Genomic DNA, 27236 nt, shown 5'->3' with positions numbered 1-27236 from the left:
CCGAGGTGCCTGTTGACGGGCAGACCAACGGGGTTCTTGATGCCTAGATAATTCGTGCAGTAGGAGATGCACTCTTTGGTCAGAAAGCCCCTGGCTATGCTTCCCTCTGGACGTGACATGTTGCGAACGTATCCTTTGATGACACCATTCATCCTTTCGAACGGCATCATGCTGTGCAGGAATGTCGGCCCGAGTTGGATGATATCCTCCACGATATGGACCAGCAGATGCACCATAACGTCGAAGAATGCGGGAGGGAAGTACATCTCAAGCTCGCGTAGTATCACCACGATCTCTTCCTATAGCCTTCTGAGTTGCCTCACGCCAACCGACTTCCGAGAGATGACGTCGAAAAAGTTGCATAGGCCAAATAGCGTTTCACGGACGTGCGCGTCCATGATCCCACGGATTGCAACTGGAAGTATCTGCGTCATCAGCACGTGACAATCGTGAGACTTCATCCCGCTGAACTTCTGCTTCACTGAGTCTAGGTATCTGCTTATCTTCCCCGCGTAACCGTAAGGAAGTTTTACTCCTACGAGGCAGGTGAAAATCTGATCGATCTCCTCCTGACTTAGAGTGAAGCACGCGGGAGGGAAGTCATTTCCGGTCTTCTTGGCCTTTTTGCCTTTGCGACGACTTTCCGTGTCCTGCTTCGCCTCATCATCATCATCATCATTAGCGTGAAGCTCCTCCCTGATGCCCATTGATTTCAAGTCTGCCCTTGCTTTCGGCCCATCTTTGGTCCTCTCTGGCATGTTGAGCAGGGTACCAAGCAGACTCTCGCACACGTTCTTCGTGATATGCATGACATCAAGGCTGTGAGGCACACGGTGGATCTTCCAGTACGGCAAGTCCCAGAAAACGGACCTCGTTCTCCATACCTTCAGCAGTGGCTCTGGCGCCTTTTTCTTATTTCCCGGCTCTGGCGCCTTTTGCTTCTTTCCCGACAGTGGGCAATCTTTCCAATTTTTCAACAGCTCTTCTATTTCCTCGCCGCTCCTCGTACGCGGGCGTCTTCGGGGTTCGGTTTCACCATCGAACAGATCCTTGCGTTTCCTCCACGGGTCATCGTCGCGAAGCCACCTTCGATGTCCCATGAACACGGTTTTCGAAGACCCGGGATCTCTATCTAGCTGGCGATACGTTGTGTCATCCATGCACCTGACACATCCAGAAAATCCGTGGACCACCTGCCCCGCGAGATATCCGAAACCGAGATAGTCGTGCACCGTCGTGAGCAGTGCGGCTCTCATAGGGAAATATTCTTTCTCTGCGGCGTCCCACGTATTGGCTGGCATTTTCCACAGCGTGTCTAGCTCCTCTTCCAGCAGCCCCAGATACAGATTGATGTCGTTCCCTGGTTGTTTCGGCCCTTCAATTAGCATACTCATGTGAATGTACTTCCTCTTCATGCACAACCAGGGGGGAAGGTTGTACATCCACACAAACACAGGCCAGGTGCCATGTGTGCTTCTCTGGCTGCCAAACGGATTGACTCCATCGGTGCTCGCGCCCAGCATGATGTTCCTTGGATCGTTCCCAAATTCTGGGTGTTCGAAGTTCAACGCTTGCCACTGGCTCCCATCCTTAGGGTGACTCAGCATCTTGTCTTTTTTATTTATCTCCGGATCATTTGCGTCATCTTCTCGCTTCTTCTCCTCCCTATCCGCGTGCCAACGCAGGAGCTTTGCTACCTTAGGGTCCGCAAAATACCGCTGCAGACGAGGAGTGATCGGAAAGTACCACACCACTTTTCGAGGAGCTTTCTTCCACTTCTTGTATCGAGTGACGCCGCACACTGGACATATGGTAGACTCCGTGTGCTCGTCCCGATAAATGATGCAATTGTTCATGCACACATGGTATTTCACGTGCGGTAAATCCAGAGGACACACGATTTTCTTCGCCTCCTCGAAACTGGTCGGGCACTTGTTCCCCTTGGGAAGACGTTCGTGCCAGAATGACATGTTCTCGTCGAAGCATGCGTCGGTCATTTTGTGCTTTACCTTCATCTCCAGAGCCATGAGCGTTACTTTCAGGCGGGTATCCTCGGGCCTGCATCCTTCATACAATGGAGTAACCGCATCTATCTCCAGTTGATCCAGCTTGGCTTTCTCTCGGGCGGCAGCTCTTGCGTTATCCGTCTGCTTGAGAAGCAGCTCTTGAATATGAGGGTCCTGCACCCAGCCCATCGATGGTCCATCGTCGTCTGCTCCGCCGGCATCTTCATCTTCATGATCATGCCCTTCGTCTGCTCCCGCATCTTCCTCATCATCATGTCCGGCATCTTCTACATGATGACTGTGTACAGCATCACCGTCGTGATCATGTCCTGGAGATTCTTCGTCTTCTCGCCCGCCCGAGCCGCGGTGGTTGTCTTGCTACCCATCCTCATTTCTTGCCCGACCCCCATGGACGACTTCATAGTCATCTTCATCACCTTGCCACCGATAGCCATCCATGAAACCACGCAAGAGCAGGTGGTCCCGCACCTGCCCGGAATCCGGGTCCGCAATAAGGCTCTTCAGCTTGCATCTTCGACACGGACATCTTATCTCCGTCTCGTTCTTTTCAAGCATCTCGGCCTTCGTGGATCTCAAAAACCTATTCACGATGCCTTCGGTCATCGTGCGGACCATGGTCACCTGCGGGGTAGAGCAAAACGATATTTTAGAACCAAGAAAAAATTTGGCATGACTTTCCCTAAAAATAGGACCAAAAAGAATGCATAGTGCCAAAATTCTCGCCGAAAGGGAAATGAATCAACATTCCGGCAAAATATTGGCAACTATCGCATTTCAAATACCGGTACCTGCAAACACAAACATATATGCAACACCACAAACATATGCAACACCACAAACATACATAGATCTAGCTAGGACATAAAAAGTGCATGTGCACGTTGTTGGAGGGAGAACAACATAAAGATAGCTTCCCCCTTACTTACCTATCAAAAAAGGGGCTTTAACCACGTAATTTGGATGAATTTATGGTGCAAATGAGGTGAGGAGGAGGAGGCAGCCGAGACAAGCTTGGAGGAGGGAGGAGAGAATGAAGTGGGGAAAGTGAGTGCGTAGGTGTGGCTGTCCAAAATATCTAGCTCGTCCCAGGTTACTAATGGCGCACCACCACATAATGCGCCATTAGTAACCCTGGTTACTAATGGCGCACCTGCTGGTGGTGCACCATTAGTAGTTTTGCAAAAAAACACTAATGGGGCACGGGGGAGCAGTGCGCCATTACTAGCTTAAACTAGTAATGGCGCACTGCCTCAGGTGCGCCATTAGTAGTTTTGCAAAAAAGTAAAAAATAAAAAAAATATTTTAGTGGCGCACTATGTTGCTGGTGCGCCATTACTAGTTACAACTAGTAATGGCGCACTATGTCCTGGTGCGCCATTAGTATGTCTGGCAAAATAAAATAAAATAAAATTTGTTACTAATGGCGCACCGCGTGTCTGGTGCGCCATTAGTGTTTTTCACACTAATGGCGCACCAGCACACGGTGCGCCACTGCTACATAGCAATGGCGCACCACATGTCTGGTGCGCCATTAGTGGCCATTCCATCTATAGCCCTTTTCCTAGTAGTGACAGCACCATAAATAAAACATACAATCAACCAACCAAGATCACGATTAACCCAAAGGACAAAACGGATCTACTGAAACATCATAGGATAACCATAGATCATTGGGACATAATATATGGAGTTGAGCACCATGTTTAAGTAGGGATTACAGAGGGGGAAAGAGGTGCTACACCGCTGCATAGAGGTGGAGAAAGATGGTGTTGACGGTAGCAAGATTGTTGATGTAGATAGTCGTCACGATCCCAGCCCCGGCGGCACTCCGGCACCACCGAAAGCGAGGGGGAGAGAGCCCCCCTCCTCCTTCTTCTTCTTCCTTGGCCTCCCCCCTAGATGGGAGGACAGTTCCCCCTCTGGTCCGTGGTCTCATGGCGGCGGAGGGGCGGGAGCCCCTCCGAGATTGGATCTCCCTCTCTGTTCTCTTCTGTTTCGCGTTCCACAGATCTGGCCGAAAACCGTTTCTTATATTCCCGGAGATCCGGAACTCTGATTGCGCTGAGATTTTAACACGATTTTTTTTCCGGATATAAGCTTCCTTGCACCCGAAGTAGAGCTCCAACCGACGTTCGAGGAGGGCACAACCCACCACCGCGCGCCAGGGGCCTCTGGCGCGCCCTGATGTCTTGTGGGCCGTGTGGGCCTCCATTTGCGGTGATTCCAACTCCCAAAAATTACATATATTCCTAAATAATTCTCTGTGAAATTTTATTGCATTTGGACTTCGTTTGATATGGATATTTTGTGATACAAAAAACATACAAAAAACAGGAACTAGCACTGGGCACTGGATCAATACGTTAGACCAATAAATCATATAAAAAGTTGCCAAAAGTATGTGAAAGTGATATAATATTGGCATGAAACAATAAAAAATTATAGATACGACGGAGACGTATCAGTGGTTGAACAATAGGTGCGGAAATTAAGGCTTTCTTGAGTGTTTCAAAGGCTTCTAAACAATCATCATCAAAAACAAAAGGAATATCCTTTTGCAAAAGACTAGTGAGAGGCCTAGAAATTTTAGAAAAGTCCTTGATAAATCTCCTGTAGAAACCAACATGACCTAGGAAACTTCGAATACCTTTTGTATCTTTAGGACATGGCATTTTCTAAACTGCATCAACCTTAGCTTTGTCCACTTCAATACCTCTTTCAAAAATTTTATGACCGAAGGCAATGCCTTCATTTACCGTAAAGTGGCACTTCTCCCAATTCAAGACAAGATTTGTTTGTTCACATCTCTGCAAAACTCGCTCAAGATTGCTTAAACAGTCATCAAAAGACTTCCCATTAACAGAAAAGTCATCCATGAAAACCTCAACAATCTTTTCACAAAAGTCAGCGAATATAGCAGTCATACATCTTTGAAAGGTAGCAGGTGCATTACATAAACCAAAAGGCATACGTCTATAAGCATAGGTTCCAAAAGGACAAGTAAAAGTGGTCTTTTCTTGATCAGGTTGAGAAACAGGTAGTTATGAAAAGCCAAAATATCCATCAAGGAAGCAAAAGTGTGTGTGCTTAGATAATCTTTCAAGCATTTGATCAATAAAAGGCAAAGGGTAATGATCTTTTCTAGCTGCTTTATTCAATTTTCTAAAATCAATTACCATTCTGTAGCCTGTAACAATTCTTTGTGGAATTAGTTCATTCTTATCATCAGGAACAACAGTTATACCTCTTTTCTTAGGGACACAATGAAGAGGACTTACCAATCTATCAGCTATAGGATAGATTATACCTGCTTCCAGAAGTTTTAATATTTATGTTCTTACCACCTCTTTCATCTTTGGATTTAACCGACGTTGGTGATCAACAACGGGTTTAGCATCAGGTTCCATATTAATTTTGTACTGACATAGACTGGGACTAATTCCCTTTAAATCATTAAGAGTATATCCAATACCAGCTCGGTGCTTCCTTAGAACTTTCAACAATCTTTCTTCTTCATGTTCTGAAAGGTTAGCACTAATAATAACAGGATATATTTTCTTTTCATCAAGATAAGCATATTTCAAAGTGTCTGGCAATTGTTTTAATTCGAACACAGGGTCACCTTTAGGTGGAGGAGGATCTCCCAGAGTTTCAATAGGCAAATTCTGTTTAAGTAGAGGACGTTGTTCAAAGAAAATATTATCTATTTCATTTCTTTCATGCATATGTAAATCATTTTCATGGTCTAGCAAATATTGTTCAAAAGGATCAGTAGGTGGCACAAAAATAGAAGCAAGACCAATTTATTCATCCTTACTAGGAAATTATTTTTCATGAAGATTTCTAGTAAACTTGGAAAATTAAACTCATGAGACTCGTCACCAAAGCGAACACCGACAGTTTGTTTCTTACAATCTATCTTAGCATTAACGGTGTTCAAGAAAGGTCTACCGAAGATAATGGGACAAAAGTCATCTTGTGGGGAGCCAAGAACAAGAAAATCAGTAGGGTATTCTATTTTCCCACACAAGACTTCAACATCTCTAATGATCCCAAATGGTGATATGGTGCCTCTATTAGCAAGTTTAATAGTAACATCTATTTCTTCTAACTCTGCAGGTGCTATGTCTTTCATAATTTCTTGATATAAGGTGTAAGGAATAGCACTCACACTAGCACCCATGTCACATAAGCCATGATAACAGTGATCTCCTATTTTAACGGAGATGACAGGCATGCCCACAACAGGTCTATGTTTATCCCTTTTATCAGGTTTAGCAATTCTAGCAGCTTCTTCACAGAAGTAAATAACATGCTCATCTATATCTTCTTCCAAGAAATCCTTAACCATAGCAATGCTAGGTTCTACTTTGATTTGTTCATCAGGTTTAGGTGTTCTAATATAGCTTTTGTTAACCACAGTTGAAACTTTAGCATGTTCCTTTATCCTAACAGGAAAAAGGTGGTTTCTCAATATAAGCAGAAGGGACAACTGGATCAACATTATAAAGTATAGTTTCTTCTTTAACTGGTATCGGTTCTTTAATTTCTTCTTTAATAGGTGGGTGATATTTAAACCACTTCTCTTTAGGGAGTTCAACATGAGTAGCAAATGATTCCATATTTAGTGCTAAACTTTTGAAAAGCATCGGTATCCATAAAAGATTTAACACAATCATACTTAAGTTTAATACCTGACTCTTTACCTTCATCGAGTTCCCAATCTTCAGAGTTGCATGTAATTCTTTCCAAAAGATCCCACCGGAATTCAATAGTCTTCTTCATAAAAGAACCAACACAAGAAGTATCAAGAATGGTTTGATCATTATGAGAAAGCCGAGCATAAACATTCTGGATAATAATTTCTCTTGAGAGCTCATGATTGGGGCATGAATATAACATTGACTTAAGCCTCCCCCAAGCTAGGGTGATACTTTCTCCTTCACGAGGCCAAAAATTATATATATAATTCCGATCACGATGAACTAGATGCATAGGACAATTTTTTTGATGAAACTCAAATTTCAAACGATTCCAATTCCATGATCTAATATCATTGCATAGCCTATACAATGCCAATGCTTTTCCCTTCAAACATAAAGGGAAAACCTTTTTCATCACTTCATCCCTGGGTAAACCTGGAAGCTTAAACAATCCAGAAATTTGTTCTACATATATCAAGTGCATAGCAGGATGTTCGGTTCCATCTCCTGCATAAGGATTAGCTAGCAGTTGTTCTATCATACTCGAAGGAATTTCGTATTCAATATTTTCATTAGGTGCAGCAGGTTGAGGGGTAGCTAATTGTGGTTCCGGACGAGGTGAAGATACCCCGAACAAACCCCTCAAAGGATTGTTTTCCATAGTAACAAGTGACAATAAATTTCAGCACACTATATAAATGTTTCCTTACCAAATTCCACTTACCATAGGCGCTTCACTCCCCGGAAACGGTGCCAGAAAATAGCCTTGATGACCCACAAGTATAGGGGATCAATTGTAGCTCTTTTTGATAAGTAAGAGTGTCGAACCCAACGAGGAGCGGAAGGAAATGACAAGTGGTTTTCAGCAAGGTAATGTCTGCAAGTGCTGAAATTGTAAGTAGCGGAGTAGTTTGATAGCAAGATAATTTGTAATGAGCAAGTAACGATTGTAGTAACAAAATTTCAGCAAGGTAGCCCAATCCTTTTGAGGCAAAGGACAGGCCAAAACGGTCTCTTATGATAAGCAAAGCGTTCTTGAGGGTACACGGGAATTTCATCTAGTCACTTTCATCATGTTGGTTAGATTTGTGTTCGCTACTTTGATAATTTGATATGTGGGTGGACTGGTGGTTAGGTGCCATTCTTACTTGAACAAACCTCCTACTTATGATTAACCCTCCTGCAAGCATCCACGACTACGTAAAAAGTATTAAGAATAAATTCTAACCATAGCATTAAACTTTGGGATCCAATCGGTCCCTTACGGAATAGCGCATAAACTGGGGTTTGAGCTTCTGTCACTCTCGCAGCCCATCATCTAATTGCTACTCCACAATGCATTCCCTTAGGTCCATATATGGTGAAGTTTCATGTAGTCGACGTTCACATAACACCACTAAGGGAATCACAACATACATACTATCAAAATATCGAACACATATCAAGTTCACATGATTACTTGCAACATGATTTCTCCCGTGACCTCAAGAACAAAAGTAACTACTCACAAATGATAATCATGCTCAAGATCAGAGGGGTATTAAATAGCATAATGGATCTGAACATATAATCTTCCACCAAATAAACCATATAGTAATCAACTACAAGATGTAATCAACACTACTAGTCACCCACAAGCACCAATCTATAGTTCCGGTAACAAGATTGAACACAAGAGATGAACTAGGCTTTGAGATGAGATGGTGCTATTGAAGATGTTGATGGATATTGACCTCCACAAGATGGGAGAGTTGTTGGTGATGATGACGACGATGATTTCCCACTTCGGGAGGGAAGTTCCCCACGCGGAATCGCTCCGCTGGAGGGCAAAAGTGCTCCTGCCCAAGTTCTGCCTCGAGACAGCGATGCTCCATCCCGAAAGTCCTCTCCATATTTTTTTTTCTAGTTCAAGATGACTTATATACCCGAAGATGTGCACCCGAGGTGGGCCTTTGTGAGCAAAACCCACCAGGGCGCACCTGGGCTCCCTGGCGCGCCCAGGTGGGTTGTGCCCACCTGGTGGGCCCCCTCTGGTAGTTATTTGCTCCAATAATTATTAAATATTCCATAAAAAATCTCTGTGAAGTTTCAGCTTGTTTGGAGTTGTGCAGAATAGGTGGGCTGACATAGCTTTTCCAGGTCCAGATTTCCAGCTGCCGGAATTCTCCCTCTTCGTGTATACCTTGCAAGTTATGAGAGAAAAGCCATCAGAATTACTCCAAAAAGCATTATTATGGATAAAAACATTATAAATAACAGTAAGTAAACATGATGCAAAATGGACGTATCAGTGCGTGTCCGTCAGTGTCATTTGGAATAGATTGTCTGCCAGGACCCTGTCCAAAGATTGCTTTTAAATCTTTGACCATATCAAATATATCATCACCAGTACGGCGGACAGGCTTCTTCCGGGGATCTGCCTCACCTTTGAAATGCTTGTGTCGGCGTTCTTGGAACGGGGGTCCCCAGACTTGCCTGCCTGCGGCCCATGGCGTGGCTAAGCCAGCGGGCCGTACGACCCATCTTCATCAACAAGGCCTCCAAGAGCCTCGCGAGGGGCCAAGCCTCGCGAGGCGGACGATGCAAGACCTCCTCAGGAGTGGCCTAGCCAGGCGGGCTCACGAGGAGCGGAGATATCTAGGCGGGGCAAACCTCACGAGGCTCTCGTGACGTGAGCCATGACGATCGGCGCCAGGCGGGTGCCAGTGGGCGCATCGTCCTTGTTTCCTCTTTGGTCATAAGGAGGCAAGCGCATGCGAGGAGTACCGAGGCATCGGGCAAAGGTTGCCATATCGGTGCAATGAGACCAAGACCAGAAGGACGACAGGACGGAGGTCACCGTGGATCCCAAGACGGCGTCACCACCAGAGCCTTTCGCAGGCGAAGACCACTTTTGTCAGGATAGCTTGTACTAGTTGTCCCCCTTCAAATTTGCCCGCCGTTGTTGGCTCCCTTCCCGCTCAATATTTGGGGAGAGGACCAGGGCCTATATAAGTAGAACCAGCCACCACAATAGGGGCATCTCAACTGAGCCGGAGGCATCTTAGCTTGATCTGATCTGATCGAGAGCCTACCCTAGCCACAAGAACACCTCAACCTCAGGAGGCTGTTCTTCCCTTTGTACTGTTCATCATCAGCCCGAGAGGCAATCCACCACCACCACACTGGAGTAGGGTATTACACCACAATGGTGGCCCGAACCAGTATAAATCTCGTGTCTATTTGTGTTGCGAGTTAGTCGAGTTCCTCCTTGAGATCTTAGTGAGCTAGGGCGAGGATCGGTAGGAGGGAAAGACTTCGCGCGCACCCCAGAGTTTGAACCTTAAAGGTTTGCCGGAACCCCCCATCCGACATTTGGCACACCAGGTAGGGGTGCACCGTAGCTTCCCTTCCATCAATTCGTCGCTCCGTCGTCTCCATGGCGGACGCTCGCCGCGCTCGAGCTGAGCGCTGGGCTGCCCTCACCGCCCGCGTTGCTCAGACGTCTCCCATCGGCGGGCCACCTCGTCGTTCTCCGTCTCCCGCCGCCAACGCTGCCACCGGCCCGGTGATACGTCTCCAACGTATCAATAATTTTTTACTGTTCCATGCTATTATATTATCTGTTTTGGATGTTTATGGGCTTTATTAAACACTTTTATATTATTTTTGGGACTAACCTATTGACCCAGAGCCCAGTGCCAGTTCCTGTTTTTCCCTTGTTTCAGTGTTTCGAAGAAAAGGAATATCAAACATAGTCGAAATGGAATGAAACCTTCTGGAGAAGTTATTTTTGGAAAGAAAGCAACCCGGGGGACTTGGAGTCCACGTCAAGAAAGCAACGAGGAAGGCACGAGGCAGGGGGCGCGCCCTCCACCCTCGTGGGCCCCTCGTGGCTCCCCTGACGTATTTCTTCCGCCTATATATATCCATATACCCTAAAACGATCGAGGAACAGAAGAGATCAAGAGTTCCGCTTCCGCAAGCCTCTGTGGCCACCAAAAACCAATCGGGGCCCTGTTCCGGCACCCTGCTGGAGGGGGGATGCCTCACCGGTGGCCATCTTCATCATCCCGGCGCTCTCCATGACGAGGAGGGAGTAGTTCACCCTCGGGGCTGAGGGTATGTACCAGTAGCTATGTGTTTGATCTCTCTCTCTCTCTCTCGTGTTCTTGATTTGGCACGATCTTGATGTATCGCGAGCTTTGCTATTATAGTTGGATCTTATGTTGCTTCTCCCCCTCTACTCTCTTGTAATGGATTGAGTTTTCCCTTTGAATTAATCTTATCGGATTGAGTCTTTAATGATTTGAGAACACTTGATGTATGTCTTGCCGCGCGTATCTGTGGTGACAATGGGATATCACGTGATTCACTTGATGTATGTTTTGGTGATCAACTTGCGGGTTCCGCCCATGAACCTATGCATAGGGGTTGGCACACGTTTTCGTCTTGATTCTTCCGATAGAAATTTGGGGCACTCTTTGAGGTTCTATGTGTTGGTTGAATAGATGAATTTGAGATTGTGTGATGCATACCGTATAATCATACCCACGGATACTTGAGGTGACATTGGAGTATCTAGGTGACATTAGGGTTTTGGTTGATGTGTGTCTTAAGGTGTTATTTTACTACGAACTCTAGGGCTGTTTGTGACACTTATAGGAATAGCCCAATGGATTGATCGGAAAGAATAACTTTGAGGTGGTTTCGTACCCTACCATAATCTCTTCGTTTGTTCTCCGCTATTAGTGACTTTGGAGTGACTCTTTGTTGCATGTTGAGGGATAGTTATACGATCCAATTATGTTATTATTTGTTGAGAGAACTTGCACTATGTAACACCCCGGATGTAACTTTCCATATTTGTAACTCCAACTCTTGCGATTTTCGGCTATGTGTTATGATATTCCCTTCGTGGTCGGGTTTTGTGTTCGTTTTGCATTTTGTTCATGTCATGCATCTCATACCATGTCATCATGTGCATTGCATTTGCATACGTGTTCGTCTCATGCATCCGAGTTTTTTCCCCGTTGTCCGTTTTGCAATCCGGCACTCCCACCTCCTCCGGCGCACCCCTCTTGGTTCGTTTCATGAGCGGGTGTTGAACGTTTTCGGAATGAACCGAGGCTTGTCAAGTGGCCTTGGTATACCACCGGGAGACCACCGGTCAAGTTTCGTTTCATTTGGAGGTCGTTTCGTACTCCAACGGTTAACCGGGTAACCGCAAAGTCCATTTGTGTGTGCAGCAAAAACCCCTCTCTAAACAGCCCAAAACCCAGCAAACCCACTTCCATGCTCTAGGTCGTTCGATCACGATCGTGTGGGCGAAAACCGCACCTCATTTGGACTCTCCTAGCTCCCTCTAGCTATATATTTGTGAGCCTCCCCGAAATTTTCGGATCCCCAAAACCCTAGCCTCTCCCTCCGCGCGCCGGACACGTCCGCCCGGCGCCGGACGTTTCTCCGCCGCCGCCCGCGACCAACCAGGGCCCGACACGTGGCGCCCACCGCCGCCCGTACCGCCGCGGCCCGCGAGCCCGCATCCGGCCCCCGAGCCCACGGCGCCCGCCCGCGCGCCGCCGCCGTCCTCCTCCAGCGCGGGAGCCCGCGCCCGTCCCCTCCGGCGGCGCCGCCCTCCGCCGCCCGCCGGTGCCTTCTCCGCTCCACGCCGTCGCCTCCTCCGCCTCTCCTCCCTCCGGTCGCCGCCCGCCTCCTCCTCCTCCCTCTCCCTCCGGCCGAGCTCCGGCGAGCTCGAGCTCGGATCCGGCCAGATCCCGATCCAGTGGAGGTTGACTTCTTTCTTCTCCGATCCGAAATATTTCCAAGTCCTGAGATCTTACATTACATGCTCATGTTCTCTGCATCATAACTCTCTGTATATAGCTCCGTTTCGTGCGTGTAATATATCAAAATGTTCGTCTCGTGATGCTCTACATTTTGTTCCATCGAACCATGTTCATTAGAGTCCATCTTGATGTCCAAATCTCTGGTGCAAGAGTGCTACTTGCTGTTAACTGCTGTTACTTAGCAGAACTTGGTGATTTGTTATTTTTGTTGCATTTATTCTGTGCATCTTATGGACATGAGGTCTACATGTGTTTTGTTGTATGCCATGCCATCTTTCCAGTGGTGTATGCCATTTATTTTGGTGATCTCTGTGGTGACTAGCACAAGCATGCAAACTAGGTCCCGTAATGTTTCTGATTTCAGGGACTTCGTATTTTCTACGTCTTTGTCTGTTGTTATTTTGTTGCCATGTAAACTTGATGCTACAGAGAGATCCATGCGCCTTTTGGAGATGTTCAGTAAGGATGTTTTGTAGATATTATTGTAATTGATCCACTCCTGCCCTTGTTTGAAATTATGGAGTGCCATAGCATGACTCAATCTTGCTCTACTTTTGCTATAAAATATTTCTGGCAGATTGTTTACGTGTTATTCAATTTTGCCAAGCTTGTTGTAGTTGTTTAATACATGCTATGTACTTGCTATTGCCATGGATAGCTTCATAAACATGCCATCTTGCTGTAGGTATTCTTGTTTTGTCATGAATTGGCTTGTGGTGAGTGCATCAAGCTCACCAGGATGCCTTCATATTATTGTTTCTGCCATGCTCTGTTTTCTGCCAAGTCTGGAACCTGTTAACGAAACTTGCTATGTTTACATGGTTGCCATCATATCTTATGATCCTTTTTGGATTATGGTCAGTAAGGGACTTTTGTCATATGCATTTAGTAAAATACTGGCATGCCTTATTTTGCCATGTTAAGTTCCTGTAGCATGTCATTTGCTTGCTCTGAACATTGCTACCTGATGCTGTTTCAGTCATGTCCAGTAATTTCACCAAGTCTGTGAACCTGTTATCTTTTGCACTTTTGTCATGCTTGTTTGAACCTGCTGTATTTTGATCTAGCCGTAGGTCAGTGTTCATCTTTTATCAAGCATCTCCTGTATATTACTTCCATATGCTTTGTTGCTATGTTGGAGTGCCGTAACATTATTACTTGTTGCATTCTAAGTGCTATCATGCTGTTAATCGCAGATTCGTGTCATTCTTGTTTTGCTTGCCATTTGCAAACCGTGCATCCGTTTCCGGTGATCTTTACATCGATTTCAACCAAAATCATCTCATCTTTCCAGTGGCATGCTTGGTTTGCCAAGTTACTGCCTTGTTCATCATTTTTCTTCCGGAGCACGCATATGCATCGCATATCATATCTTGCATATCGTTCATGTATTGCATCATGTTGCTTGTGCATTTCCCGTGATTGATTGTGGTTCCATTGCTTGTTTTCTTGTCTTGGGTAGAGCCGGGAGACGAGTTCGTGAATGAGGAACCTGTTGAGTACGCTTACGAGGATCAAGCTTTCAACAACTCTGAGAACCTTGCAGGCAAGATGACCACCCCTCGAAATCACTTCTATCTTTGCTTTGCTAGTTGTTCGCTCTTTTGCCATGCTGCGCTACCTACCATTTGCTATATCATGCCTCCCATATTGCCATGTCAAGCCTCTAACCATCCTTTCGTAGCAAACCGTTGTTTGGCTAAGTTACCGCTTTTGCTCAGCCCTTCTTATAGCGTTGCTAGTTGCAGGTGAAGTTGAAGTTTGTTCCATGTCGGAACATGGATATGTTGGGATATCACAATATCTCTTATTATATTAATGCATCTATATATATGGTAAAGGGTGGAAGGCTCGGCCTTATGCCTGGTGTTCTGTTCCACTCTTGCCGCCCTAGTTTCTGTCATACCGGTGGTATGTTCCTTGAGTTTGCGTTCCTTACGCGGTCGGGTGATTTATGGGACCCCCTTGACAGTTCGCTTTGAATAAAACTCCTCCAGCAAGGCCCAACCTTGGTTTTACCATTTGACCACCTACCACCTACACTTCCCTTGGGTTTTCGCGAGCCCGAGGGTCATCTTATTTTAGACCCCCACGGGCCAGTGCTCCTTCGAGTGTTGGTTCGAACCGAGCTCCTGCGGGGCCACCTTGGGGAAACTTGAGGACTAGTTTTACTCGTAGCTAGTCTCATCCGGTGTTGCCCTGAGAACGAGATATGTGCAGCTCCTATCGGGATTTGTCGGCACATCGGGCGGCTTTGCTGGTCTTGTTTTACCATTGTCGAAATGGCTTGTAAACCAGGATTCTGAGACTGATCGGGTTTTTCCGGGAGAAGGTTTATCCTTCGTTGACCGTGAGAGCTTATGATGGGCTAAGTTGGGACACCCCTGCAGGGTATTATCTTTTCGAAAGCCGTGCCCGCGGTTATGAGGCAGATGGGAATTTGTTAATATCCGGTTGTAGAGAACTTGTCACTTGTCCCAGTTAAAATACATCAACTGTGTGTGTAGCCGTGATGGTCTCTTCTCGGCGGAGTCCGGGGAGTGAACACGGTTTGAGTTATGAATGACGTAAGTAGGAGTTCAGGATCACTTCTTGGTCATTACTAGATGACGACCGTTCCGTTGCTTCTCTTCTCGCTCTCTTTTGCATATGTTAGCCACCATATATGCTTAGTGCATGCTGCAACTCCACCTCATTACACCATCCTTTCCTATAAGCTTAAATAGTCTTGATCTCGCGGGTGTGAGAGTGCTGAGTCCTCGTGACTCCCAGATTCTACCAAAACAGTCGCAGGTGCCGACGATGCCAGTGCAGATGATGGGATCGACCTCAAGTGGGAGTTCAACGAGGAATGTGGTCGTTACTATGTGTCTTTTCTAGATGATCAGTAGTGGAGCCCAGTTGGGACGATCGGGGATCTAGCATTTGGGGTTATCTTATTTTCATTTGGATTTGACCGTAATCGGTCTATGTGTGGATGTTGGATGATGTATGAATTATGTTTATGTATTGTGTGAAGTGGCGATTGTAAGCCAACTCTCGTTATCCCATTCTTGTTCATTACATGGGATTGTGTGAAGATGACCCTTCTTGCGACAAAACCACAATGCGGTTATGCCTCTAAGTCGTGCCTCGACACGTGGGAGATATAGCCGCATCGTGGGCGTTACACACTAGTGAATGTTTGAACCCTAGGCCTTGTTTCAACAGATTGCAATACCGTTTATGCTCAGTTTTATCGCTTGCTACCTTGCTGTTTTTATATTTTCAGATTACAAAAACCTATATCTACCATCCATATTGCCCTTGTATCACCATCTCTTCGCCGAACTAGTGCACCAATACAATTTACCATTGTATTGGGTGTGTTGGGGACACAAGAGATTCTTTGTTATTTGGTTGCAGGGTTGCTTGAGAGCGACCATCTTCATCCTACGCCTCCCATGGATTGATAAACCTTAGGCCATCCACTTGAGGGAAATTTGCTACTGTCCTACGAACCTCTGCACTTGGAGGTCCAACAACGTCTACAAGAAGAAGGTTGCGTAGTAGACATCACCCAACGAGGAACGAGCAACAGGCGTCCTCGCTGCATCCGTCGGTGCGGCAGGACGGCCGCACCGCCACTCCGTCACTGACCCCAGCTGGTTCTTCGTCTCATGCACGCCGTGCTCCCATGGAGGTGCGGGCCACGCTCCTCGCGGCGAACGAGCTCTTGCGCTACCGCCCAGTCGACGACCTCTACAAGGAGTGGCTCGACCGCGTCGCTGAGCTCGTCCGCGCCGCAGGGTGCTCCCCGGCGCCGTCCCTCCCTTTGCCTCACCCTCCGCCAGCCACAGTCGATGTGGCTCATGGCACGCCTCCACCCCTTTGCCCCAAGACTGCACCTTGGCGCCAGGGCACGCGGCCCCATAGCATGATCCGCCATGTCCGGCGCCCGCGCCCGAAGAGAGAAGCTGCCAAGAAATCCCTGGGCCGTGAGAAGCTGCACCTGCGTTCCCCGCACCGCCTCGTCAAGACCGCGCGCCGCCTGTGGTGGCGCCGCGTGGACCTCATCAAGACCAAGCTCCACCTCCAATGCGGGCCCCGGCAACCACGGCCGGCTGCCGCGCCTTCACCCCCGAGCTGCGTAGTGTCGCCTGGCGAGGCAAGTTCAAGCCGGATCTGCCTCCCCGCTACGATGGCACGCCGACCCCGCAGAGTTCCTGCATCTCTACGAGCTGAGCATCGAGGCTGCCAACGGCGATGAGAAGGTCATGGCGAACTGGTTTCCCATGGCTCTCAAGGATGGAGCCCGCTCCTGGCTCCTGAACCTGCAGCACGGCTCGATCTCCTCCTAGGACGAGATGCGCGGCCGCTTCGTCGCCAACTTCCAGGGCACTCGCGACCGCCCGCCGGCCGCGGGTGACCCGCGCCGCATCAACCAACAACCAGGAGAAACCCTCCAGAAGTACATCCAGCGCTTCAACAACACTCGCCTCAAGATCCCCAAGGTCACGAACGAGGCCATCATCTCCGCGTTCTCAGACGGCGTCCATGACGTCAAGATGAAGGAAGAGCTCGCTATCCATGAGGAGCTGTGCACATCTCAGGAGCTGTTCAACCTGGCGACCAAGTGTGCAAGAGCTAAGGATACTACAAAAAAAATACACTTCCGTGATGATACGTGTTTATCACAGTAGGTCGCGTTTTTTGTCATGCATGTACATCCATGACGATTTTATGACAGAATCAAGATAGTCATATCTGTGCTGTCGTAGAAGTGTTCCATGACATTACCAAAATTACCATCACGGAAGTGTCCACTTCCACGACGATAAATCACGTGTCACAGAAGTGCTTTCGTCAAGGGTGACCGACACGTGGCATCCACCGTAACGGAACGCCGTTAAGCTATCGGGTCGGGTTTTGGATCCGATAACCCGTTAACAGCCCCGACCAATGGGAAATTTCCACGTGTAAAATTCTTATTGGCCGGACGAAACACGTGTCAGCTCGTTAGTGGGTCAGATAGGCGCCTATGATATGTCAACACGTGCCACGGCCCACCACTGGCCCATTTAGCTTACAAAGCCAGCCCATTTGACTTGGTCAAAAGTTAACGGGCTAGCCCATGAAAAGCCTGTTAACGGTCTCTTCGCAAATAGCCCATTTTACGGCCCGTTAACCCACGACCCGTTAGGCCCTAAAGGAAATCGGCCCAACAACGTCATGTGGGCCGTCGAATATAACACCAGCCCATTTCACTTTCGGCCCATGTATGGCCCACGACGTCTTTTGGCCCATATGAGGCCTTCGTATCTTTCGGCCCTTTACAGGCCCATGGTGAATCTAGCCCATAATGAACAGTAATTTTCTTTATACCCGTTAACGGCCCGTGATTTACATGGGCCGGTTCCAGCCCGTGTTAGCTTTCGGCCTATTGCCGGCCCATACGTTCTTGGGCTCCTTTTCGGCCCTCGATTACTTCCGGCCCGTTACTGGCCTGTTCCCCTAATGGGCCAAATTCGGCCCATGGCAAGAGTCGGCCCGTTAGTGGCCTGTTCCCCTAATGGGCCAAATTCGGCCCATGGCAAGAGTCGGCCCGTTACTGGCCTGTTACCCTAATGGGCCAAATTCGGCCCATGGCAAGAGTCGGCCCGTTTCTGGCCTGTTAACCCGTTGCGCCGTTTCCAGCCCGTCCTATATTCTGGCCCATTAACGACCCGTTATGCCTGTGATAGAATTAAGCCTTTGCTATCCTACGGCCTGTTAACGGCTTGTTACCGTGTTGGGCCGATACCAATTACGCCCAATTACGGCCCATGTAGACCCATTTATCCGACGGCCCGAGGCCCACCAATTACAGGCCCATTTATCGACGGCCCGTAGGAGACCCATGGATCCTACGGCCCGTATATGGCCCATGGTAGTTTCGGCCACTAGCAAACCAGGGAAACAGAAGACTCGGAAATAAATAAGGCCGAAACTAACGCTAGGCTATTAAGGCGATTGCACAGATTACATCCACTCGGCATCAAAGATCGCCACCAGTGCAAATATATATAGGGAACACCCTACACTATACAAAAATGGCTTGCTGTTTTCTTCAGCCGGTGGCTGCACATTAAGAATAAATTTTGTGTCGCACCAAAACAAATTACAACTATATAACAAAAGGAGGTTGGCATAAAACTTAACAGTCTAGCAAATAAATGCACCACCAGAAGTTCAGAAGCTCAGTTCATTTGACCTGACTGCTACGTTTTCATGCTGTATTGTCCGATGGAGCACCATAACCCTCGCCTTCATTTCCCCTAGGCTCCTGAACAACATAGCAAATGTCTGATAGTCCGGTTTCAAAACCATGCATATCTTGACGACATTGAGCAATGTTTCTCCTTGTTTTACAAAGGGTCTCTGTTAGGGAATGGACTTGTGTCTGGAGCGCAGATACAACATTGCTTTGAGCTTGCATATCGTGATCATGAGGCAGTTTGGACGATATTGCCTTAACAACCAACCCAGTATTACGCAGGAACATGCTTTTGGCACTGTTAGTGGACATGTACTGACCCACTGCAGCAAGAGCTGACACTGCGGTTATAGTTGCCTCGCCACCTTTAGAAGGTGGCGGTTCCACCATTTTTTCCATAGCTCGCTGAAAAGTTGAGGTTTCACATTAGTAGTACCAGAACAGAAGATATTAAGGAGGCAGCAAAACCAAACAAAATAGCTTTGGTCTATATACATAACTTATTCTGGTGAACCCATGTAAAATATTAGTTGTATTTGATTGCAAAGTACATAATAAAATCAGGTTCCAAACATATGACCATGTACCATCGCTAATGTATTGTCTATTTCTTCACATTGTATTGAGGGCTAAGGATAAAGAGACGAAGTTTATAATACGGTAAGCATAGTATGACATCATTCATATCACAAAACAACTGAGAACAGACAAACATGCAATTGTAACGTTGTGTGGGCAAGTCCAACACGGAACTAGATTACGGGTCAAGATCAAAGGAACATCACTCCTCTCTTTTAAACCTTGTAAGGTGCAATGATACGCTAAGACAATTGTGTATAAAATTTAAAAGAGTAATAGCCATTGGCTGCAAACCATGCAGTTCAAGGCACAAGTCAGAGTAAGTAGTAGTTAAAAGGCATGAGGATTAAGGAGTTACAACAGCGGCTTTGACTCGTGTAGTCATGCCCTTCTTCTTGCTGGTGTGACAGTCCTTGAAGATTTCCACAACATTTGGTTCAGGTACTTTTTGGTCCTTGCAGGCTTTCCTCTGCATTTCGAACAAGTCAATATAGATCTGATAATATGGTACAGCGAAAAGTGTGAAACAGCAGCTAATTACAAGAGCCTCGTAGTGTGCAATATAGCTACGAGATCCTGTCGTCTGTTGGAATTTCACTTTCGTACGGTTGGCCTTGTTCTTTGAACAGTTCAACTACAAGAAGATAGATTTGTGTGGCACATGCGTAAATAGGACTTCAACATGTGATCTGATCACATATATATAATGTACCTAATACTTCGGATCAGACCTGTCGTGGAAGTGTCACGGCAGATGTCCTCGAGCTAGGACTTAGTCGTGGAGCCATCGCAGCTAGGAAGCTTGAAGGGGTTAAACGGGACAAGGAACACGAGGGTTATACTGGTTCGGCCCCTTACAGTGAAGGCAAAAGCCTACGTGCAGTTGAGGTGGTATTGATTAGGGTTTCTATGACCAGGGAGCTTAACTGCTATGCCTGGCTCTCGACGAGATCTTTCTTGCCCTTAAACCGCCGCCGGGTCGTCCCTTTATATAGAGAGGTTGACGCCTGGCAGCTCTCAGAGTCCCGGCCGGCTCATAAGAGTGTCCGGCGCGGACTCTCAACTATTTTTGCCTTACACTACAAGTTCTACCATAATGACGGTTGTAACTACGGGCCTTAAGCCATCTCCGGGTCTTAAGCCCATCTTTGGCCCACCGTCTTCAAGCTTGGCGCCGGGCTTCAGGTGATGACCATTATGAGTAACCCGGCCCCTCCGGGCGGGTGACTCTAAGGTTTATATCCTTAACATTAGGCCCCAGATTGATTTGAGCCGGCTCATGTCAATCTTCAATCCTTTCGATAGAAAATCTCCGGCTTACAATTGTGTGAAGGCCATAACCCGTCGTGACGTCATCGTCTGGATTTCGGGTAATCCGCCGTGACGTCATCTTCCATTAAGTCCATTTTTTACTCCACCATATCCGCAACGGATCTTATCTTTAACAGCCGTCCCGAAAATCGAGGCATTTTTATGGTGAGATAACCACGCCGTGGCCTCCTCGTTTCTCGCGCCCACTTAAGAGCCTCGCCTTATAAATAGCCCGGCCCACCAGCCTCTGGTCACTCGTTGCCTCCGTCTTCTTCCTCCTGTCGCCGCTGCGTTGCCGCTCGAGCTCCACTGCCGCCGCCGCCGCGGGTCTCCGAGTCTTCCCCGCCTCCAGCCGCTGCATCAACCTGACGTGACCAGATAAACTGCGGCGACCTCCGCACCTTTCCAGCACCTGTAAGTCTTTGCTACCCCGTAGAACAGATCTGCAGTAGGGTTTCTTCCTGTTCTTCCCGTGTTCATCGCCGTTCCTCGCGAGTCCTCGGTAGTTTTCATTTTTACCACCTTTCTTGATCTCTGACTGTATGGAACTGTTGCGGTAGTTGTTTCACGCCCGTTTGCAATGTTCATAGATCCCTTCTTACTACATAAAGGCTCCGTTCAAGCTTATGAACTTCCTTTGTGTCTGTTTTAGGTCTAGAAACTTTTCCTTTTAGTCGACCACTTTGATCTAAAAATTTCACTGCGATCTGTGAAACTTGTTTTCACCACACTTAGTAAAAAACTGCATCCGCTGAGTTATGGCGGCTTACATTTCCGGCTCAAAGAAGCCGCGCGCCGTAAAACCTTCCGGCTCAAAAGAAGCCACGCGCCGTGAAATTTTCCGGCTCATTTATGATAAAACTGTAGACAATTGAATTACTCTAAACACCTCCAGCGGCTTAGATAACCCGATGCACTTAGCTATATGTCATTAGGCCCCTCCATAAGCCGCCACTTTAAACATTGAACTGTAAATTTCCTCCGGCTTATAATTAAACCGGACATTTCCTTTTATCATAGGCTTCCGACTTTCACCATGCCTCCCAAAGCTCCCAAAGCACCCATGACTTGCAACTAGATGAGGTCCAACGTCACCGACGAAACCTTAGCGGACTTTGTGAAGACGGGTTACCTGCCCAAGAAGGACGTCATGTCTTACCGCGCCCCTGACCCGTCAGAGGAGAGACCACAGCCAAGGGACGGGGAGGTGGTAATATTTGCGGATCACATGAGCCGGGGCTTCGCACCGCCCGGCTCAAAGTTCTTTAGAGATGTGCTGAATTTCTTTGATTTGCGGCCACAAGACATAGGACCCAATTCCGTGTCAAACATATGCAACTTCCAAGTATTCTGCGAAGTCTACCTTGGAGAGGAGCCCAGCCTTCTGCTCTTTAGAGAGCTATTCTATTTGAACCGCCAGAATGAGTGTGCCAACGGACCGATCCTGGAACTTGGTGGAATCTCCATTCAACGCCGGAGAGACTGCCTTTTTCCTTACGCCGAGCCGCCAAGCCACCCAAAGGACTGGAACCAGACGTGGTTCTACTGCCAGGACACTTCGCCGGCCGGCGAGAGCCCGCTGCCCGGCTTTCATCCCTCGCGTCTGGAACCAACTCACCCTCTGTCAGACAAGCTATCTCAAGCGGAGCGCCAACCTCTGATCCCCACCATCAACAAAATCAAGGCTCTCCTGGGAAATGGCCTCAATGGCATTGATCTGGTCCGGGTCTGGATCTCGTGGCGGGTGATCCCCTTGAGCCGCCGCCCCGGCTTAACGTGTGATTACACGGGCCGGAAAGATGACCCCCTGCGACACAGCCGCAACGATCTTCCTGAAGACGTTGCTGATGACATGACCAAGGCCCTCTTGAATGAGAGCTTGGCAGACTGCGGGAGGACCGGCTTAAGCCCATTCTGCAAGACCAACCCGGCCCCAGCGGTAAGCCGCTGATCTGAACATTCTATTTTTCTCCTTTAAATAGCTTTCATCTGAACCTTAAGAAATCGTCATTGTATTTTTCAGGCTGATGATAAATTCTGGCAGGTCAAATATGACCATGAGGCGGCCAAGAAGGCCCGGAAGGCTAAGAAAGCCGCCAAGAGAGCCGCTCCCCGTAAGAAGGGAAGCAGGCCCACTGCTTCAGAGCTGCTTCAACTAAGCGACAGCTCCGAGTCGGAGGTAACCCCTGAACCTGTAAGCTCTTGTTGTATTTCTTGTTTATTTCTGTCCACCTTATCAATACTTGTTCATCAGCAGGATGACACCGGAGCCAGTAACCCGGTGATTGAAGAGGTAATGACACTTTCCTCCGACTCGGAGCCCTTGACAAGGCTGAAAGTCCGAAGAGTAACCCGGAAAGTAAGATTTTCACATCCTTTAGCTTATCAAGATCCTCAATTTCTTTTGAAGCAACAGATTCATGAGAGCCAGCGACACACCCGGACCAACAAGGATGCTGACCTCTCCTCCGGTTTACCTGAGGCATCAAGGAAACGCCGGACTGAGGTTATCTGCAAGTTATATCCTTTTCATCCTTTGGCGGGTGTTATATGTCAACCGCTCAATTCTTCTGATTCGAATTATCAGGAAACTTCACCCTCCTCTGGTGAGACTATGCAATCGAACCTGCCGGCTTTCAAGACCGTACCCGGGTAATGCTGATCATCTCTTGTTGTGCTTATCTTTACTCATACTTTTGTACTAACCTTGTATCCTTTCAGTGCTCAAGCCAAGCTCAGTAAAAAAGCAAAGAAGAATAAGCCGGTCGAAGAGCCGGTCTTGCCTGAGCCGGAGGTTACAGCTCAAGAGCCGCCAGCTGCCTCTGCACCTGAAGCCACCACTCCAACTGATGAGCCAGCCATTGAGACTTCCACTAACCCGGATATCTCCAGCCCGGCTCAGCCGGCCGATGACCCGGACGTGGTAATCACCCGGACGGAGTTTGTCGAGCCGGGGAGACCCACGGCGCTGGCTAAGTGCTCTGCGAAGGAAGAGTTGCTGGAGCGCCACCGGGCCAAGCTGGACATCACCAACTAGGCCAACCTGAGTATTGGAGAGATCGTCTCCGGCTATGTCAATCAAGTGCACAGCAGCCGGGACTTGGAGATTGACATGGTGAAGCAGATTCAGCAGAAGTCTGAGGTACCACTTTATTGCTTACTGCATAATCATCTTTACTACACTAGCCCCCAAGTCTACGACTTATGATAAAATATGTTGTAGACTTAGTTTCCGGCTTACTTCCATGAACCGGTAATCTGTAGATAGAAACTTTCGACATGCATTAGCCCCAAGTGCCAAGTGTCTTTGCTTGGAAAGCGTTTGGGACTTTAAAATGGCATAATAACTGTTCATACTATAACCCGGAAATTGTGCAGGCTGCTTGCAAGAAGTTTGAGGCTGATGTCTCTGATCTGAAGAACCGCCTGAGGACGCAGGAAACTGAGACCCGGAAAGCCAATGCCAAATTTGAGTCCAGTATTGCTGCTCAAGAGAAGCTGAAGAAGAACTTTGAAGCTGAAAGGAAGACTTGGGCTGAAGAGAAAGCTACTCTGGTGAGCCGGGCCGAACAGGCGGAGAAGGCTCTGACGGAGAGAACCGCCGAACTCTCCAGCTTAAAGCGCCACGTGTCACAGATGGTCGCCGCAATCTTCGGTAAGTCATTCCACCGGCTCTCGTCAACTTCAATCTTTATGTCTCATAACCCATCATTGCCAACGGCTTATCTTACCCTGTTTAAACAGGTCCAAGAAGCGCCAACCTCAATCAAAATGTGCTGACCAAGTTGAAGGCCGTGTACACTCTGGTGGAGCAACTCTACACCGGGTCACAGCGCGCCTTGGCCGTGGTGGCCCTTTCAAACGAGGTTCCGACTCACCTGGCGGAAGTACTTCGCCGGCTGGCCGTTCTTCCGCAGCGTGTCCAAGAGCTGCGACGGGCCTCTGCAAGAGCCGGAGCCATAGCTGCTCTGAGCCGGGCCAAGGCTTTCCTTCCAGAGCTAGACCCGGCGGACATTGCACTTGGTTACCCCAGTTTGAAGGAAGACGGCACCCCTTTCGACCAAAAGGACTTTGCTGCCTGTGTGAAGATCGTATGCCCGGTGGCCACCCTGATTGGGAATGACACTGATCTGACCAAGTACCAGCCGGGCTATGATGCAGAGAATCAGAGGTTCCCTACCCCGCGTTACGAAGCCGTCAGCTTGGTCCTGCCGAGTCGTAAGCACACTTTTGCCCCAGACATTAACCCGGCCGGGTTAATTGACGAGGAGGCTCAATTCAAAGCTTTGAGTGGCATTTACTGGAAATCATCAACCTTCCAGGTCATGGGAACAGCCGGAGGAGCGGAGAGGGATGAGCCGGAAGCTTCAACTCGACAAGCATCTTAACTTGTAGGCGGCTCATGACTACATCTGAAAACAATGCCTCATCTTTTGGACTCTGGGAGTCTTGTAATAGAGTAGGATCAACATTTTAACCTTGTCGTGCCATCGTGCACATGCTGAATGCTTAATTCCATTGAAGTTGCTTCCTTATTGTCCTCCGGGTCATAATTGATCATTCATTTTCCTTAAGCTCAAATAGTTGTCTTTAACTATCCTGCATAGAAGAACAAATCACAAGTCTCTAGGCGGCTTACCACACTGAGAATCATAGTCTGACACATATAACCCGGAATATAAATCTGAGTCATGAAAGACTGGTCCTCAATTATGTCCTTGATATAACCGTAATAACACACTTACCGGCGTTCAAGTACACTTCCGGTTTATATAACCCGGATAATAAGGTTGGTACCTCAACTCCGGTTTACCAGTCTTGATAATACTGATTGTGTGTGATTAACACTGTGAATCAAAGTTAAGCCGGCAGAGTGAGAACCGCCGTGCACACTATTGAAACAATCAGAAGAACTTGTTGTAAATCAGAAAAGCTTAGGGGCTTCCAGTTCGAATACGACCAGAGACCCGCCCCAAAGGGGTTATGCAAAGATTCGAATGCGATCATATAGCCCCCAGTGGGTTTGGAGATGCCAATCAAGAGGGTACCGACATCTATGTTCTCTTTGGTTCGAATACGACCCATGTTTGAACAGGAAGCCCCCAAATGACCTTAAAAGTTGTTTAACGACGCTGATTCGAATACGATCCACGTCGGTTCCCAAAGGGGGTTGAGCTATGATTCAAATATGATCAAAGAAAACTCCCCAATGAGCTCGGCACTTTGCCAATCAAATGGGTATCGACAGCTATGTTCTCTTTGGTTCGAATACGACCTATGTTTGAACAGGAAGCCGCCAAGTGATTATACTGCGTACGGCTAGATTCGAATGCGATCATAAGCCGGATCCTCCTTCAAGTTATCATGTGATCTATAATGGAAACAACACGTTCACCTTTGGAGGAGAAAAAGGACAGAGGTCCTGCTTTATTGCTTATCATAATATATACATGGCTTATAGAAATATGTACATCATGAGAGCCGGCGGCTCAAGGGTAATAAGGCCGAAGCTGAGCTATATTCCACGGCCGACGGGTCTCTTCCTCCGACTTACGTGAATCTTTATGCTCTCGAACGTCGATAAGGTAGTATGACCCGTTGTGCAAGTTCTTGCTGACCATAAAGGGCCCTTCCCAAGGCGGGGATAACTTGTGCGCATCTGTTTGATCTTGGATGAGCCGGAGCACCAGATCACCTTCCTGGAAGACCCGGGACTTAACCCGGCGACTGTGATAACGACGCAGGTCTTGTTGGTAAATTGCTGAGCGAGCTGCTGCCACATCACGCTGTTCGTCCAACAAGTCAAGAGCATCCTGGCGCACCTGTTCATTATCCGCCTCAACATAAGCCGCCACTCGAGGCGAGTCATGACAGATGTCACTGGGGAGGACTGCTTCCGCTCCATAAACCATGAAGAAAGGCGTGAAACCCGTAGACCTATTAGGAGTAGTATTGATGCTCCATAACACAGAGGGTAACTCCTCCACCCAACAACCCGGCGTCCATTGCAAAGGGACCAAAAGCCGGGGTTTGATGCCTTTCAGAATCTCCTGAATAGCTCTCTCAGCTTGACCATTGGACTGAGGGTGAGCCACTGATGAAACATCAAGTCGAATATGCTCTCGTTGGCAAAACTCCTGCATGGCACCTTTGGACAGATTGGTACCATTGTCAGTTATGATGCTGTGTGGAAAACCAAAGCGAAAGATCACCCTTTTCATGAACTGAACCGCCGTGGCTGCATCACACTTGCTAACTGGCTCTGCTTCAACCCACTTTGTGAACTTGTCAACTGCCACCAAGAGGTGGGTCTTCTTATCCTTGGACCTTTTAAAAGGCCCAACCATGTCGAGCACATGAGCCCGTCGCGAGAACCTCTGGCAACCATCACATTTACTGACCAAGTCCTCCGCATCAGCATGAGCCGTCGGCTAGTAAAAACCATGACGAAAAGCCTTGGCCACAAGGGATTTTGAGCCGGCATGATGGCCACAATCCCCTTCATGAATCTCATGCAAGATCTCTTGACCTTCCTCAGGGGAGACACAACGCT

General features: G+C 47.8%; 1 pseudogene; it reads right to left on the bottom strand.

Annotated features, from left to right (window-relative positions):
- Positions 1-27236, bottom strand: part of LOC141042996 (uncharacterized) — a 245315-nt pseudogene that overhangs the window by 85522 nt on the left and 132557 nt on the right.

The sequence above is a fragment of the Aegilops tauschii genome, chromosome 3 (assembly GCF_002575655.3).
Source record: "Aegilops tauschii subsp. strangulata cultivar AL8/78 chromosome 3, Aet v6.0, whole genome shotgun sequence".
Taxonomy (NCBI): Eukaryota; Viridiplantae; Streptophyta; class Magnoliopsida; order Poales; family Poaceae; genus Aegilops; species Aegilops tauschii.
Note: the sequence above shows the minus strand (reverse complement) of the source record. Positions and strands in the feature narration are given on the sequence as shown.